This window comes from Carcharodon carcharias, chromosome 10 (genome assembly GCF_017639515.1).
Source record: "Carcharodon carcharias isolate sCarCar2 chromosome 10, sCarCar2.pri, whole genome shotgun sequence".
Classification (NCBI taxonomy): Eukaryota; Metazoa; Chordata; class Chondrichthyes; order Lamniformes; family Lamnidae; genus Carcharodon; species Carcharodon carcharias.
Window position 1 is genome coordinate 122,049,280 of NC_054476.1, and position 18,225 is coordinate 122,067,504.

Genomic DNA, 18,225 nt, shown 5'->3' on the forward strand with positions numbered 1-18,225 from the left:
GCACAGACTGGTGCAGTGTAGAATTTGGGTCTCACACAGCGGTATATTTCATATTGAGCATCTCACACAGTGGTCAAGTCTAGAATGCCCTTGTCACACAGTGGTGAAGTGTGAGTGTGGCTGTCACACTGTAGTACAGTGCAGAACATCTGTCTCACACAGTGGTTAAGTATATGTCAGTCTCACACAGTGGTGCAGTGTAGAATGTGCATCTCACACAGTGGCAGAGTGTGCAATATGCAGTACAGTGTAGAATGTGTATGTTACAGAGTGGTCATGTGTATAATGTGGATGTCACACAGTGGTGCAGTGTAAAAAGTTCTCCCACACAGTGGTGCAGCTTAGAATGTGGCTTTCACACAGTGGTACAGTGTAGAATGTGGGTCTGACACAATGGTGTAGTCTAGAATGTGGGTCTCAAACAGTTTTGCAGTGTAGAATATGCATATCACACAGTGGTGCAATATAGATTATGGGTCCCATACAGTGTAGGATGTGGGTCCCACACAGTGTAGAATATGGGTCCCACACAGTAGTTCAGTGTAGAAAGTGGATGTCATACATTGTTGCAGTGTAGAATCTGGGTCCCACACAGATGTGTAGTGTCGCATGTAGGTCTCAAAGATTGCTGCAGTGTAGAATGTGGGTTATACACAATGGTGCTATGTAGAATGTGGATCTCACCAGTGGTTAAGTGTATAATGTTGGTCTCCCACAGTGGTACTGTGTAGAACGTGGGTGTCACACCATGGTGCAATGTAGAATGTGGGTCTCACGCAAATCTACAGTGTAGAATGATGGTGCCTCATTTTGGTGCAGTATAGAATGAGAGTCCCACACAGTGGTGCAGTGTAGAATGTGCATCATAACACAGTGCTCAAGTGTAGAATGTGGCTGTCACACACATTGGTGGCGTGTATAATGTGGGCCTCACACGGTGGTGCAGTATAGAATGTGGGTGTCACATATTAGAGCAATGTAGATTGTTGGTTCGCACTTTGGTGCAATGTACAATGTGGGTGCCGCACAGTGGTACAGTGCAGGTCGTAGGTCTCACATAATGGTATAGTGTAGAACGTGGGTCTCTCACAGTGGTGCACTGTACAACAGGGGTCTCACACAGTGGTGCCATGTAGAATGTGGGTCGTACACTGTGGTAAAGTGTACAATGTATGTGTCACACAGTAGTGCAGTTTAGAACATGTGTCTCACATAGTGGTGCAGTGTAGAATGTGAGTCTCACATAGTGGTGCAGTGTAGAATGTGGGTCTTGCATAGTGGTACTGTGCATAATGTATGCCTCACAGTGATGCAATGTAGAATGCGAGTCTCACACTGTGGTTCAGTGTAGTATGTGGGTCTCACACAGTAGTACAATGTTAAACATGTGTGTCACAGAGTGGTCATGTGTAGAATGTGTGACAAACAGTGGTGTAGTGCAGAATGCAACTCTCACACAGAGGTACAGTGTCGAATGTGCATCTCACACAGCGCTGCAGTGTAGAACATGGGTGTCTCACAATGGTACAGTGTAGAATATGGGGGCCACAGAGTGTTGTGGTTTGGTATGTGGGTCTCACACAGTGGAACGGTGAGTAATGAGGGTCCCAAACTGTGGTCAATTGTTGAATGTGTGTGTCCCACAGTTGTGCAGTGTAGAATGTGGGTCTCAAATGGTGATGCAATGTAGAATGTGGGCCTCATAGAGTGATGCCATGTAGAATGTGGCTGTCATGCAGTGGTACAGCATAGAACATGTGCCTCACACAGTGGTCAGTGTTGAAATTGGGTGTTCTGCATAACATAGGTCTCACACAGTGGTGCAGTGTAGAATGTGGGCCTCATACAGTCTTGCAGTGTAGAATGTGGATCTCACACAGTGGTGTAGTGCAGAACATGTGCCTCATACAGGGGTATGGTGTAGAATATAGGTCTCACATATTACTGCTGTGTAGGGTGTGGATCACACACAACTATGCATTGTATAATGTGGGACTGACCCAGTGGTGCAGTATATAATGTGGTTGTCACACAGTGGTGCAGTGTAGAATAAGGGTATCAAAGAGTGGTGCAGTATGGAATGAGGGTGTCACATAGTGGTGCAACGTAGATTGTCGGTTCACACTGTGGTGCTGTGTAGAATGTGGGTTCACACATTAGTGCTGTGTAGAATTTGGTTTTGACACAGTGGTGCAGTGTAGAATGTACATCTCACACAGTGTAGAATATGGGTCTTAACAGACATGCAGCATATAATGTGGGGGTCACAGACTGCTGCAGTGTAGAATGGGACACACCCAGTGGTAAAGTGCATAATGTGCACCTCACACAGTGGTCAAATGTAGAATGTGCGTGTCACACAGTGGTGCAGTGTGAATGTGGCTGTCACACAGTGTTACAGTGCAGAACATGTGTCCCACAGACTGGTTAAGTGTATAATGTTGGTCTCACACAGTGGTGCAGTGTAGAGTGTGGGTCTCTCACAATGGTACAGTGTAGAATATGGGTGCCACACAATAGTGCAGTGTATAATGTCATTCTCACACAGTGTTGCAGTGCGGAACGTAGGTGTCACACAATGGTACGGTGTAGAATGTGGGTGCTACACAGTGGCGTAGTGTAAAATTTGTGTCTCACACAGTGGTGAAGTGGAGAATGTGGCTGTCATGCAGTGGTATAGTGTAGAATGTGTGCCTCACACAGTGGCCATTTATTGGATATGGGTGTCATGAAGTGGTGCACTGTATAATATGGGTCTCATGCAGTGGTGCAGTGTAGAAAGTGGGTCTCATAATGGTACAGTGTAGAATTTGGGTGCCACAGAGTGGTGCAGTGCAGAATATCTGCCTCACACAGCAATCATATATACAATGTGGATGTCACACAGTAGAGCATTATATAATGTAGATCTCACACTGGGGTAGTGTAGAATGTGGGTCACACACAGTTGTGCTGTGTGTCATGTGAGTCTCACACACTGCTGCAGTGTAGAATGTTGGTCTCACACAGTGATTCAGTGTATGATTTAGTTCTCATACAGTGGTGCAGAATAGAATGTGGGTCTTACAGAATGGTACAGTGTAGAATGTGGGTGCCATACAGTGGTATACGGTGTAGAATATGGGTGCCACACAATGGCACAGTGTAGAATGTGAGTATCACACAATGGTGCAGTGTAAAACTTGTGTCTCACACAGTGGTCAAGTGTAGAATTTTGTTATAACACAGTGGTGCATTCCAGAATGTGGGTCTCACACAATGGTGCCGTGTAGAATGTGGCTGTCACATAATGGTGCACTGTATAACATAGCTCTCACAAAGTAGTGGAGCGTAGAATCTGGGTCTACCACAGTCTTGCAGTTCAAAATGTGGATCTCACACAGCAATGCAATGTCAAACATGTGCCTCACACAGTGGTGTGGTGTAGAATGTGCAACTCACACAGTCGTGCAGTGTATAATGTGGGTCACAAGGTGAAGCAATGTATAATGAGCGTCACACACTGTGGTGCAGCGTAGAATGCAGCGTAGAACGTCAGTCTCATACAGTGGTGCAGTGCATCATCTGCATGATGTGTTACAGTGCAGAACATGTGGTTCAGCGTGGAATGTGGCTCCCACTTAGTAGTGCAGTGTAGAACATGGCTGTCACACAGTGGTACAGTGTAAAATAAAAACAAAAATACCTGGAAAAACTCATCAGGTCTGACAGCAATTGTGGAGAGGAATACAGTTAACTTTTCGAGTCCACATGACTCTTCAACAGAACTAAGGAAAAATAGAAAAGAGGTGAAATATAAGCTGGTTTAAGGGGTTGTGGGACAGGTAGAGCTGGATAGAGGGCCAGTGATAGGTGGAGATAACCAAAAGCTGTCATAGATAAAAGGACAAAAAGGTGTAGAAGCTGGTGATATTATCTAAGGAATGTGCTAATAAAGGTGCTGATAGCCCTACTGAGGGTGGGGTGGGAGGAAGGGATCGAAATAGGCTAAAAAGCAGAGATAAAACAATGGATGGAAATACATTTAAGAACAATGTAAATAGGTGGGAAAATAAAAATCTATATAAATATTTGGAAAAAAGGGGGATTGGAAAGGGGGTGGGGATGGAGGACAGAGTTCATGATCTAAAATTGTTGAACTCAATATTCAGTCCGGAAGGCTGTAAAGTGCCCAATCGGAAGATGAGGTGCTGGTACAGCGTAGAGTGTAGAATGTTTGTCTCACACAGTGGTCATGTGTCAAATGCAGGTGACACACAGTGGTGCACTGTATAATATAGTTCTCACACTGTGGTTCATTGTAGAATATAGGTCTCTCACAATGGTGCAGTGTAGAATGTGGGTCTCACACAATGGTACAGTGTAGAATGTGGGTCTCACACAGTGGTACAGTGTAGAATGTGGGTCTCATATAGTGGTCCAGTGTAAAATGTGTCTCACACACTGGTGCAGTGTAGAATGTGGGTCTCACACAGTGGTGTCGTGTAAAACCTGGGCGTCACATAGTGATGCAGTATAGGATGTGCATCTCATACAGTGGTGCAGTGTAGGATGTGCATCTCATACAGTGGTGCAGTGTAGGATGTGCATCTCACACAATGGTGCAGTGTAGGATGTGTGTCTCATACAGTGGTGCAGGGTAGATTGAAGGTCTCAAAGAGTGGTACAATGTTGAATGTGAATCATGCGAAGTGGTGCAGTGTAATATATGGGTCTCAAACAGTGGTGCAGTCTAGAATGTGGGTCTCACACTGTGGTGCAGTGTAGAATGTGGGTCTCACACAGTGGTACAGTGCATAATATGTATCACACACTGTGGTCAAGTTAGAACATGGGTCTCACGCAGTGGTCAAGTGTAGATTGTGTGCCTCAAACTGTGGTCATGTGTAGAATGTGTGTGTCACACAGTGGTGCACTGTATAACACAACTCTCACACAGTGGTGTGGTGTAGAATATGGGTCACACACAACGGTGCATTGTAGAATGTGGGTCTGACACAGTAGTGCTGTATAGAATGTGAGTGTCGCACAGTGGTACAGTGTAGTATAGGGTCTCAAACGGTGGTGCAGTGAAGAATGTGGGTGTCATGCCATGGGGCAGTGTAGGATATGGGTCTCACACAGTGATGGAGTGTAGCATGTGGGTGTGGCAGAGTGGTGCAGTGCATAATGTGTGTCTCACACAGCGGTGCTGTGCAGAATGTGGTTCCCACAATGGTGCAGTGTTGAACATGGCTGTCACACAGTGGTACAGTGTAGAATGTTTGTCTCACACAGTGGTCATGTGTCAAATGTAGGTGCCACACAGTGAAGCAGCGTAGGATGTGGGTCTCACACAGTGGTGCAATGCGTAATGTGCATAATGTGTTCCAGTGCAGAACATGTGGTTCAGCGTAGAATATGGCTCCCACTTAGTAGTGCAATGTAGAACATGGCTGCCACACAGTGGTACAGTGTAGAATGTTTGTCTCACACAGTGGTGCACTGTACAATATAGGTCTCACACAGTGGTTCATTGTATAACATAGGTCTCATACATGGTACAGTGTAGAATATGAGTCTCACACATTAGTGCAGTATAGAATGTGGGTCTTACACAGTGGTGCAATTTAGAACATGTCACATACAGTTGTCCAGTGTAGAATGTGGGCCTCACACAGTGGTGTAGTGTAAAATTTTGGTATCATACAGTGGTGCAGTAGAACACGGGTCTCACACAGTGGTGCAGTGTAGAATGCAGGTCTCTCACATGGTACAGTATAGAATGTAGTTACCACAAAGTGTTACAGTGTAGAATGTGGGTCTCACACAGTGGTACAGTGCATAATATGCATTTCACAGAGTGGTCATGTGTAGAATGTGGGTCTCACACAGTGGTGCAGTGTAGAATGTGTGCCTCATACAGTGGTCATGTGTAGAATGAATGTGTCTCGTAGTGGTGCACCATACAACATAGGTCTCACACAGTGGTGGAGTGTAGAGTCTGGCTCTATCATAGTCTTGCAGTGTAAAGTATGGATCTCACAGAGTGTTGCAGTGTAAAATATGGATCTCACACGGTGGTGCAGTTTAGAGTGTGCATCTCACGTAATGGTCCAGTGTAGAATGTGGGTGTCACACATTGGCGCAGTGTAGAATGTATCTCACTCAGTGGTCCAGTATAAAATTTGGGTCTCACACAGTGATGCAGTGTAAAATGTTTGTCTTGCACAGCAGATGTAGATTGTGGGTCCCCCTCAGTGATACTGAGTAGAATGTGCGTCTCACACAGTGGTGCAGTGTAGAATGCGGTTCTCACACAGTGTTTTTCTCACACTACTGTTTGAGACTACACTACATCACCACATGACCCACATTATACACAGCATCCTGTGTGAGTTGCACATTCTACACTGTGTGAACCAACAATCTACATTGCAACGCTATGTGACACCCACATTCTACACTGCACCACTGTTTGAGAACAATATTCTGCATGGCACCACTGTGTGAGCTGCATATTCTACACTGCACCACTGTGTGAACCAAACATCTACATTGCACCACAGTGTGACATCCACATTCTACACTGCACCACTGCATCAGTCCCACATTATACACTGCACCATTATGTGTGATCCACATTCTACTCCACACCACAGTGTGAGGCACATGTTCTACACTGCACCACTGTGTGAGATTCACATTCTACACTCCACCAATGTGAGAGAGCTATGTTAAACAGTGCACCACTGTGTGACACGCACACATTCTACACGGTACCACTGTGTGAGACCCACATTCTACACTGCACCACTGTGTGAGACCCACATTCTATCCAGTATCACTGAGTGAGACCCACATTCTACTCAGTATCACTGTGTGAGGCAAACCCTCTACACTGCACCACTGTGTGACAGCCGTGTTCTACACTGAACTACTAAGTGGGAGCCACATTTTAGGCTGAACCACATGTTCTGCACTTTACCACTGTGTGACAGCAACATTCAACACTGCACCACTGTGAGAGATGCATGTTATGATCTGTGTCACTGTGTGAGACCCACATTCTACACTGCACTATTGTTTGAAACCAACGTTCTACACTGCATCACAGTATGTGACACACATTACACACTCCATCACTGTGTAACCCACATTATATGCTACATGACTGTGTGAGTTGCACATTCTACACTGCACCTCTGTGTGAAACCCAAATTCTACACTGGACCACTAAGCGAGACCCACATTCTACACTGCAGCACTGTGTGTCACCTACTTTCTACATTTGACTACTATGTGAGACGCACATTATGCACTGTACCATTGTGTGAGTCCCACATTCTACACTGAACCACTGTGTGAGACCCACATTCTACACTGCACCTGTGTGCGAGACAAACATTCAACACTGTACCACTGTGTGACATACATGTTCTACACTGCACCACTTTGGGAACCACATTCTACACTGCACCACTGTGTGAGACCCACATCCTACACTGCACCACTGTGTGAGATTCACATTCTACACTGTACCACTGTGTGAAATCCTAATTCTGCATTGCACTACTTTGTGAACCCCAAATCCTACACAGCACCACTATGTGACACCCACATTCTACACTGCACCACTGTGTCAGGCCCATATTAAACAATGCACCGTTGTGTGTGACCCACATTCTGCACTGAGTAGTATGTGAGACCCATATTCTACACCACAACACTTGTGGGGCACATGCTTTACACTGCACCACTGTGTGAGACCCACATTCTACACTCCACCAATGTGTGAGAGCTATGTTATACAGTTCACCACTGTGCAACACACAAATACTACACATGACCACTGTGTGACGCCCGCATTCTACAATGCACCAGTATGTGAAACCCACATTCTAACTCGGCCACTGTGTGTGATGCACATTATGCACTGTACCACTGTGTGATTCCCACATTCTACACAGCTATCACACAGTTGTTCATTGTAGAATGTGAGACTCACACAGTGGTGCAGTGTAGAATGTGGGAATCATACAGTTGGACAGTGGAGAGAATGTGGCTGTCACACTGTAGTGTGGTGTAGAATGTGGGTCTCACATACAACTGCAGTGTAGAATGTGGGTCACACACAACAATGCAATGTATAATGTGCGACTAATGCAGTAGTGCACCCGCATTCTACAATGCACCAGTATGTGAAACCCACATTCTAACTCGGCCACTGTGTGTGATGCACATTATGCACTGTACCACTGTGTGATTCCCACATTCTACACAGCTATCACACAGTTGTTCATTGTAGAATGTGAGACTCACACAGTGGTGCAGTGTAGAATGTGGGAATCATACAGTTGGACAGTGGGGAGAATGTGGCTGTCACACTGTAGTGTGGTGTAGAATGTGGGTCTCACATACAACTGCAGTGTAGAATGTGGGTCACACACAACAATGCAATGTATAATGTGCGACTAATGCAGTGGTGCAGTGTAGAATTTGTGTGTCACAGTGTTGGGCTGTACAATGCAGCTCTCACACAATGATGCAGTGTAGAACGTGTCTCACACAGTGGTTTGCTGTGGAATGTGGGTCTCACACCTATGTGCAGTGTAGAATGTGGGTCTGACGCAGTGGTAAGGTGCATAGTGTGGATCTCACATTGTGGTGTAGTGCAGATTTTGCATGTTATACAGTGGTGCCGTGCAAACTGTGGGTGTGACAGTGGTGCAGTGTACAATGTGGGTTTCACACAGTGATGCAGTGTAGAATGAGCGCCTCACACAATGGTACAGTGTAGAATGTGGGTGCCACATAGCCATGCAGTTTAGAATGTGGGTCTCTCACAGTGGTACAGTGCATATTATGCATCCCTCACAATGGTACAGTGTAGAATGTGGGTGCCACACAGTGGTGTAGTGTAGAACATGTGTCTCACACAGTGCCGCAGTGTACAATGTGCAACTCAAACAGCGGTGCCATGTAGAATGTGAGTCTCACACAGTGGTTCAGTATAGTATGTGGGTCTCACTCTGTGGTACAGCGCATAATGTGGGTCTCACACAGTGGTCTGGTGTAGAATGTGGGACCCACACAGTGGTGCAGTGTAGAATGTGGGTCTCACACAGTTGTGCAATGTGGATTGTGGCTGTGACACAGTGAGGTGGAGAATATGGGTCTCAGACTGTGGTACAATGTAGATTGTTGGTTCACACAGTGGTGTAGTGTAGAATCTAGTTCTCACACAGTGGGGCAGTGTAGAATGTGATTGTGACACAGTTGTGCAGTGTAAAATGTGGGTCACATGGTGGTGCAATGTAAAGTGTGTGTCACATACGGTGGTGCAGTGTAAAGCGTCAGTCTCACATGTCAATGTATAAATAATCACACTGCATGGCATTCAACTTGTGTCATGAAGCTATTAAATATTTTAGAAATTATTTTTTTAACAGAGCTTTGGTCTGTGGGTATGTATTAATTTGATTAAAGCCAGCTAGTCTGGGTGCTTTGATGCACTAGTTTGAGATGTAAACAGAGAGATAGTGTGCACTTGCATTTTTTGAATAGAGCATTCAATAAGTGGGGTGAAAACTTGACGCCTTTCTAACAGATACTGAACCATATGTTTATATTACTAATAAAATTGGTACTGTGAAAGGGGTTTCATTGTTAAATGGTGAAGTTCAAAGAAGTTTTTGAAACAATGGGAATTTACATTCAATGGGGCTGGTAGGTATAACTTCAGTAGTTTTTCAGGTGTGCAGGCAGAGGCAATGTAAGATCAAAAGGCAGCTGCAAATCTCCAACTGACTCCACAGTGGAAAGAACCTCATTTTGATTTCATAAGGTGAAAATGCTTTGCCTGGTATTTTGGTTAAGTCTATGGGTTGCTGTTGCCTTAATGGAAGTTAGTTTGGGAATTTGTTAACAGTTATGATAGTAGTAATTTGTAGCCATGTGTGTATATTTTAACCTGTGTAAATTAATAAAATATTTCAATTACTTTAATGTAGAACCTCGAGAACTAGTGTGATTCCTGAGTTTAGAGAGGCATCTCAAACATAACACTTAAAATTATTGATTATAACAGTTGCTTAAAGTTTCCCTCTGGGATTTTTAAATCAGCTTTACCAACTGCATCGGTCATATCACCTTGTCAAAGACAATTGCTAGTTAAACAAGTGATGAGCATTGATTATCCCATCTAAACAGGATTAAAAGGTACAGCTCAAAGACTTTGTGTAGAAGCTACTTGGAAGTTGGTAGCATTGAGGAGTTGTCTTGGAAATAAACCAGCTTGAACCAAAAGACCAGCCTTGATTAATTCTTCCACCACAACCACATATTGTGAATAACATCACACTGTAGTACAGTGTAGAATGTGCCTCCCACACAGTTTTTCAGTGTAGAAAGTGGGTTCCTCCCAACGGTATATTGCATAATGTGTGTCTCACACTGTGGTCAAGTGTAGAATGTGGCTGTCACATGGTGGTTCAGTGTAGAACATATGTTTCACACAGTGGCTCAGCATATAATGTGGGTCTTACACAGTGGTGCAGTGCAGATTGTGGGTCTCACACAGTATTACAGTGTACAATGTGCAACTCACAGCGTTGCAGTGTGGGTCTCTCATAACTGTACAGTGTAGAATATGGGTGCCACAGTGGTGAAGTGTATAATGTGGGTCTCACACAGTAGCGCACTGTAGAATGTGACTAACACACTGATACAATGTAGAACATGTGTCTCACACTGTGGTATGGTGTAGAATGTGGGTCTCACACAGTGGTGCAGTGTAGAATGTCGTTATCACATAATAGTGTAATATAGATTGTTGGTTCACACAGTGGTCCTGTATAGTATTTGGGTTTCACACAGTGATGCAATGTAGAATATGCATCTCACACAGTGGTGTAGTGTAGAATATAGTTCTCACACAATGGGGCACTGTAGGATGTGGGTCTCGCACAGTGGGACAGTGTAGAATGTGGGTGTGCCACAGTGGTGCAGTTTATAATGTGGGTCTACACTGTGGTGCAGTATAGAGTGTGCATCTCACACAGCAGTGTAGTGTAGAATATCATTCTCACACAGTTGTGCAGTGTAGAATGTGGGTCTCACACAATGGTGCAGTGTGGAATGTTGGTCTCACACTGGTGCAGTGTAGAATGTTGGTCTCACACAGTGATGCAGTGTAGAATGTGAGTTTCACACTGTGGTGCAGTGTAGAATGTTGGTCCCTCACAGTTGTGCATTGTAGAATGTGGTTGTGACACAGTTGTGCAGTGTATAATGTGGGTCACATGGTGGTGCAATGTATAATGTGTGCCACAAACTGTGGTGCAGTGTAAAGCGTCAGACTCACATGTCAATGTATAAATAATCACACTGCATGGCAATCACCTTGTTAAAGACAATTGCTAGTTAAACAGGTGATGGGCATTGATTATCCCTTTTAAGCAGAATAAAAAGATACAGCTGGAGCACTTTCTGAGGTAGTTACTTGGAAGTCAGTTGTACTGAGGAGCTGTCTTGAAAATGAACCAGCTTGATCTAAATGACCAGCCTGGATTAATTCTTCCACCACAACTTCTTGTTGTGAGTAACATGATAGCAGAGGATGACCTTTAAGCTTTACTGATTGCTGTAAATGAAGATTTCTGTCTCAATTGTCTGTGGGGAAAGAAGTGTACTGTTGCTGATATTTTAAGTTACAGAATGGCAGGAGGATGGTGCAGAATTACAAACTTTGGTTATCCACCAATTTTCTCTGCCTCTGAACCTTTTCAGCAATGGGAGGCTGAAGTTGAATTGTGGGCCTGGGTTATTTCTATACCTCAGAAGAAGCAAGGTTTGAGTTTGGTGTTATCATTCTGACAAAAACCAGACTAATAAGGTATTTTCAGAGTGCAAAGTGGATGATTTGGATCATGAAGAAGGATTGAACCATCTGTTATAATTTTTGGATAAGTTTTACAAAAAGGATGAGCTATTGGAAGTGTATGAAACTTGGATGATCTTTGATAGGTTTAGGAAATCAGAAGATATCCATGATTTCATTGATATCCATGGAAGAATATATCATGGATTTTGGTAAGTAGTACAGGAGACTACAGAGATTTGAACTTGAAATTTTGGGATTGGCATTTAAATTACTGGACTGTGCTCGCATTTCCCACTTTGATAGTCTTTTAGTACTAACAGGGGTTTAGTTCTGCGGAAAAGAATCGTGCCTAGGTCAAATAGCTTCTACCTTGAAAAAAATCTCTGGGGAAACACTCGTTCCCTACCATTTTCTTAGCAAATGTAAATAACTATGCTGTGAAACAAAGGATAGAGGATTCAATGGTGGCTGAATTTTGAGGTTGACCAAAAAATAGATGAAGATTTCAATACAAAGATGGGGTTGATGACAAGAGGTCTGAAAACGGTCATAACCCTAGTCAATTTCAGACTCGGGACAAAAAGAAGTGCCTGGGGTGGTGACCATAGGCACTTAAACCCAAAAAAATGCATGGGGAATGGCTAATTGGTGTTTTTGGTGTGATTCCATTATGCCTTGAACAGCCCACAGCGAAGGAATCATGTTTTTGAAGTGACCCATGAGATGGATTCATCTGAAAATGATGAATGCCATGTTGGAATTGTATTGATCATTGAGAGTTTAAATCTGGTGCTCAGTATCTTGATGGTAGATTCCTTCAACTATGCAGTTCTGGACAGTGATTGCACTTCTACAGTGTGTGGCATGGATTGGCTTGACTGCATTCTGGTGTCTCTTGATGAGGCAGACAGGTAGAAGGTCTAAGAGTATGAAAGCTCTACCTGCATCAGGTTCAGAGATAACAATATATTAACATACTCCAAATGGATAGTCCCCCTTTATAAGATAACAGGTCAATCTGTTTTATCAGTACTGTGATGAAGAAGGCTCAGGCGATGCTAGGTATGAAGAATGATAGAGCAGTCGTGTTTGGGGAAAAATGTGGATCTACGTTTTACTCAGGCCATTACTGAGAGATTTCTCAACAAAAAGTTCAGGAAGTCTTGTTAACTGCTGAGAATAGGAATTTGGTGGACCAAAAGAAGATAATCTGGAAATTACATACAGTTGGCACAACTGGTGGCTCAAACTGAAGACTACTTTGAGATGTGGGAGTGGTTGATAAAGGATATGATGACATTATTGAACAAATCACTGCTCAGTGTGAAATTTGTCTTTTAAATAACACAAGACACCACTGCATCCTGTTGTGAGCTTGCCACTAGCCAGGGAGTTTGACAATGCCGTTGCAATTGTCTTTAAAGTTTGGGACAAGGATGGGGTATTTTTTTTACTATGTTGATATGGCAACCAGATTTAGCCTATTCAGTGTAATACATAGTAAAGACAAAAGGACCATTGTTGATAAGGTCATGGAGAAATGGGTAAAAGCAGGATTAGGAACACCAACGAAGTTCCCACAGATAGTTGTGGGGAATTCGCCAATGAGATGTGCAAAAATTTAAACATCATAGTTATGCACACTGCAGCTGAAAGCCCATTTAGTAATATTCTTTGAAAGAAATCGTGGTAATAGATGACATGTTAGATAAAATATTAGCTGGTCAACCAGACTGTAAATTGCAAACAGCGCTAGCACGGGCAGTGCACGCAAAGAGCTCTCTGCAAACGGCTGGAGGTCCAGTCTGTATCAGTTGATGTACGGAAGAAATCTGAAGGTACCTTCAGTGTTGTCAGTTGCCCCCCGCCCCCCCCCCCCCCCCCCCCCCCCCACCCCTGCTCTAGAAAGGACTAGCATTAGCTCCACCTTTTCTGCTCATTTGAATGCTTTGCATGTGGAGGAGAAGCTTTCATTAAAGCTGAGGTTTCAGAAAATTCAGTGGGTCCCTACAGTACTGCATAATTCCATCAGGAATGTGTTTAGACAAGGAGACATGATATATTATAAAAGGGAAGGCTGGAAAGGGCCTGGCAGGGGGACAGGGAGTGATGGGACAGTAGTAATTGAGCAACATGGCAATCAAGCTGTTAGGGTACATTCTTCACAGTTAATTTGTACAGACTATACATTTTTTTACAGGTTCTGAACAGGACGTAAAATGCGAGGAGGCACCATGCACTTCACATACATACACATTGGATAATTATGAGGAGCAGATGACAGCAGATACAGGGTTGACTATGAACAAAGTAATACTGAGGTACAGGATAATGCTATTTATCCAAAAGGGGCAATTAACCAAAATAGGAACAAAGGTAACATACATGCCAGAAGGGACCAGTGTGTGGAGGGATGCCACCATCATAGGGAGCAGGAAAGGCCACTGGTAAATACAAACATTGGCTAAATGTGCAGGATGAAGGACAGGAGACAAGACCTATCGATTGGCAAACTGAGGTAAAGTAGTGGAAACCCAGAAAGTGCTGAGAGTTTTGACAGTGGACAAGAAAGTGGCCATGACCTTAGAAAAACATCTTGGACTTGCATATGGAGTTTTCTTCACATGGGAGAAGGATCATATAGTAGTAGTCCAGAAAGGCAGGGAAATGTTAAGCTAAGGGGCCTCTACTCACAAGAACGAGGACTACAGAGCAAGCTAGAAATCTCAATAGAAGTAGAAGTCCTTATGACCGGGAGGTTGTAGTAACTGCTAATAAATTGGAAAATAAGATGGTAAGAAGCCAAATGGAAAGAAAGAGTTAGAAAGTTGTAAGGAATTTGCGGTATATTCTGAAATACCTGATAGAGGACAGCCAGCTTTATCTCAGATAGATCTGCAAGAAAAGGTACTCCCAGACGGCACATATAAAGCCAAAGGGAGATTAGTAGCCTGAGGCTTTGAAGAGAGACTAGGAGATCAGGATGTCAGAGTGAACTCTCCTACTGCAGGGCAAGTGAGTTTGAAGATTTTTAGCTATTTTGGCATCCCATTCCTGGGAAAGCAAATCAATTGAGATAAAGGCTGTTTTTACAGGGGCAGAAGTTTCAAAGGGAAGTTTTTTTTTTTGACCGCCCAAAGAAGCCAGGGATGTAGAAGGAAAGCTATAGAAATTGAATAAGTGCGGTTATGGGTTGAATGATGTGTCAAGAGTATGGTATTTTTCTGTGAGGTCTGTCCTGTTGAATACCAGTTGCATTCAGTTAAAGGCAGACCCTGTGAAGTTCTACTGGTAACATAAGGAGAAACTAGCTGGGATTTTTATCATGCATGTTTTCCTGTGGGGAGGATCTGTAGAATTTAAACAATGGATAATCAAAGATAAAGAAGGAATTCAAGGTCGAAAGTCAGACTTCAGGGGCCTTTAAAATACAAAGGTTTAGACAGTAAGCGGAGCAATTTAGGAGTGACATTGAATCAACAATCTTATCTAGAAAATGTTAATCATATTCCAATAATTCTGGTTAGATCCTCAGAAAAAGAGGATCCTGCTACCAAGGAAGAAATGGAACAGTTGGGAAGTTTGATTGGGCACTCCGACTAGGCCTAACGCTAGTTATGATGTGTTGGAGCTGAGTATCATGTTGAATCATGCTACAGTTGAGCAAGTTCTGAGAGCAAATAAAACTTTTTTTTAATTCTGAGATGTGTTCAAGTTTCCAGCCTTGGGTGATCCAGAAGATATGAGGTTGGTCACTATTAATGATGCTCCACATGCCAGTCTTCCAGGTGGGTACTCTAGCACAGCAGGGCTCATCATATTCTTGGTGAGAAAGGATGATAAATATTGCCTGCTGGCTTGGGAGGCCAAGAAAAAAGGGTAGTGAAAAGCACCTTAGCTGCTGAAACAGGTAAAAGCCTTAGATAAGGGGGTCACTTATCCATTATACTGACAGAAATATTATATAAGGAGCAATGTGAGAAAAGTTTACCCATCAGATGTTATGTTGATAACGAATCTCTTTGGGACAATATTCTTTCCACAAAGTGTCGCTGCAAAAAGGCTAATAGACCTAGCCAGCATAAAAAATATTAAGAGAGATCTCTAAGATAAAATGGGTTGGCACAAGTCAATGTTAACTCTGTCTTTCTCTCCACAGATGCTGTCAGACCTGCTGAGTGCTTCTAGCATTTTTTTGTTTTTGCAAATGCTGGAAATCAAACAGTATTTTGCCTTTAATCAACTACCAGATTATTTTACAAAAAGTGCCTGCTCTAAGGAATTGTATTGGAAGAGGAGTGTCCTATGTTATAATGTAATGAGAACTTTTTTATAATTTGTGTATATTAAATGCAGGAAGTATAAATGTGGAAATATGTTACATTATTTCCTTCTGTTTGTTTGGAAATAAAAACATTTTTTTTAAAGAGGGGAATCTGTTAATCTATAAATAATCACACAGCATGGCAATAACCTTGTTTAAGGCAATTGCTGGTTAAACAGATGATGGGCATTGATTATCCCATCTAAATATAATAAAAAGATACAACTGGAACACTTTGTGTGGAAGTGTCTTGGAAATCAGTAGCATTGAGGCTTTGTCCTGAAAATAAACCAGCTTGAACCAAAAGACCAGCCTGGATTAATTCTTCCACCACAACCTCTTACTGTGAATAATATCACACTGTGGTATAGTGTATAATGTGACAGTAGACAAATGTAGAATGTAGGTTCCACAGTGGTTCAGTGTAGAATGCAGATTTCACACAATGGTAGTGTGGAATGCAGGTCTCCCACAGTGGCACAGTATAGAATGTGAGTCAGACAATATGGTGCGCTGTATAATATAGGCCCCACACAGTGGTACAGTGTAGAATGTGGGCACCACATAGAGGCACAGTGGTGTGGTATACAATGTGGGTCTCCCACAATGATACAGTGTAGAACATGGTCTCACACACACTAGTACACTGTATATTGTAGGTCTCACATAGTGGTGCAGTGCAGAATATGGCTGTGGAACAGTGGTGCAGTGTAGAGTGTGGGTGAAGGCATAGTGGTATTGTCGCTGGACTAGTAATCTGCAGACCCTGGGCAATGCTTTGGGGACCTGGGTTTGAATTCTGCCATGGCAGATGGTGGCATTTGAGTCCAATAAAATGAAAGTCTAATCATGACCATTGTTGTTAAAAGTCCATCTGGTTCACTGATGCCCTTTTAGGGAAGGAAATCTGCCATCCTGGTCTGACCTACTTGTGACTCTAGACCCACAGCAATGTGGTTGATTCTTAAATTGTCTAGCAAGCCATTCTGTTGTAATAAGCCACTACAAAGTCGTGAAAGTAAAACAGGATGAACCACTCACACCAACCTAAACCAGAAATGACAATGGGAATCACAGCCCTTTCAACCCTGCAAAGTCCTCCTTACTAACATCGGGGGGCTAGTGCCAAAATTGGAAGAACTGACCCTTAAATTATTCAAGCAACAGCCATCCTCACGCAATCATATTTTATAAGGTTCCAGACATCACCATCCCTGGGCACGTCCTGTCCCAACAGCAGAGGTGGTGGCACACTGGTATACAGTCAGGAGGGAGTTGCCCTGGGAGTCCTCAACGTCAACTCTGGACCCCATGAAGTCTCATGGCGTTAGGTCAAACATAGGCAAGGAAACCTCTTGCTGATTACCACATACCGCCCTCCCTTAGCTCATGAATCAGTACTCATCCATGTTGAACACCACTTTGAAGAAGCACTGAGGGTGGCAAGGGCACAGAATGTACTCTGGGTGGGGGCTTCAATGTCCATCACCAAGAGAGAAAAACATCCTCACCAACCTGCCTGCCACAGGTGCATCTGTCCATGACAGCATTGGTAGGAGTGACCCCCGCACAGTCATTGTGAAGATGAAGTCCCATCTTCCATTGTGTTGTGTGGTACTACCACTGTGTGAAATTGCTTAGATTTCAAACAGATCTAGTGACTCAAGACTGGACATCCATGAGGTGCTGTAGCAGCAGCAGAATTGTACTCGAACACAATCTGTAACATCATTGCCTGGCATATCCCCCCCTATACCATTACCATCATGCCAGGGGATCAACCCTGGTTCAAATAAGAGTGCAGGAGGGCATGCCAGGAGAAGCACCAGGCATACCTAAAAATGAGGTGTCAACCTGGTGAAGCTACAACACAGGACTACTTGCGTGCCAAGCAGCAAGTGATAGAGCTAAGCGATCGCACAACCAACAGATCAGATCTAAGATCTGCAGTCCTGCCACATCCAGTTGTGAATGGTAGTGGACGTTTAAACAACTCTGTAGGAGGAGGTTCCACAAACATCCCCATCCTCAATGATGG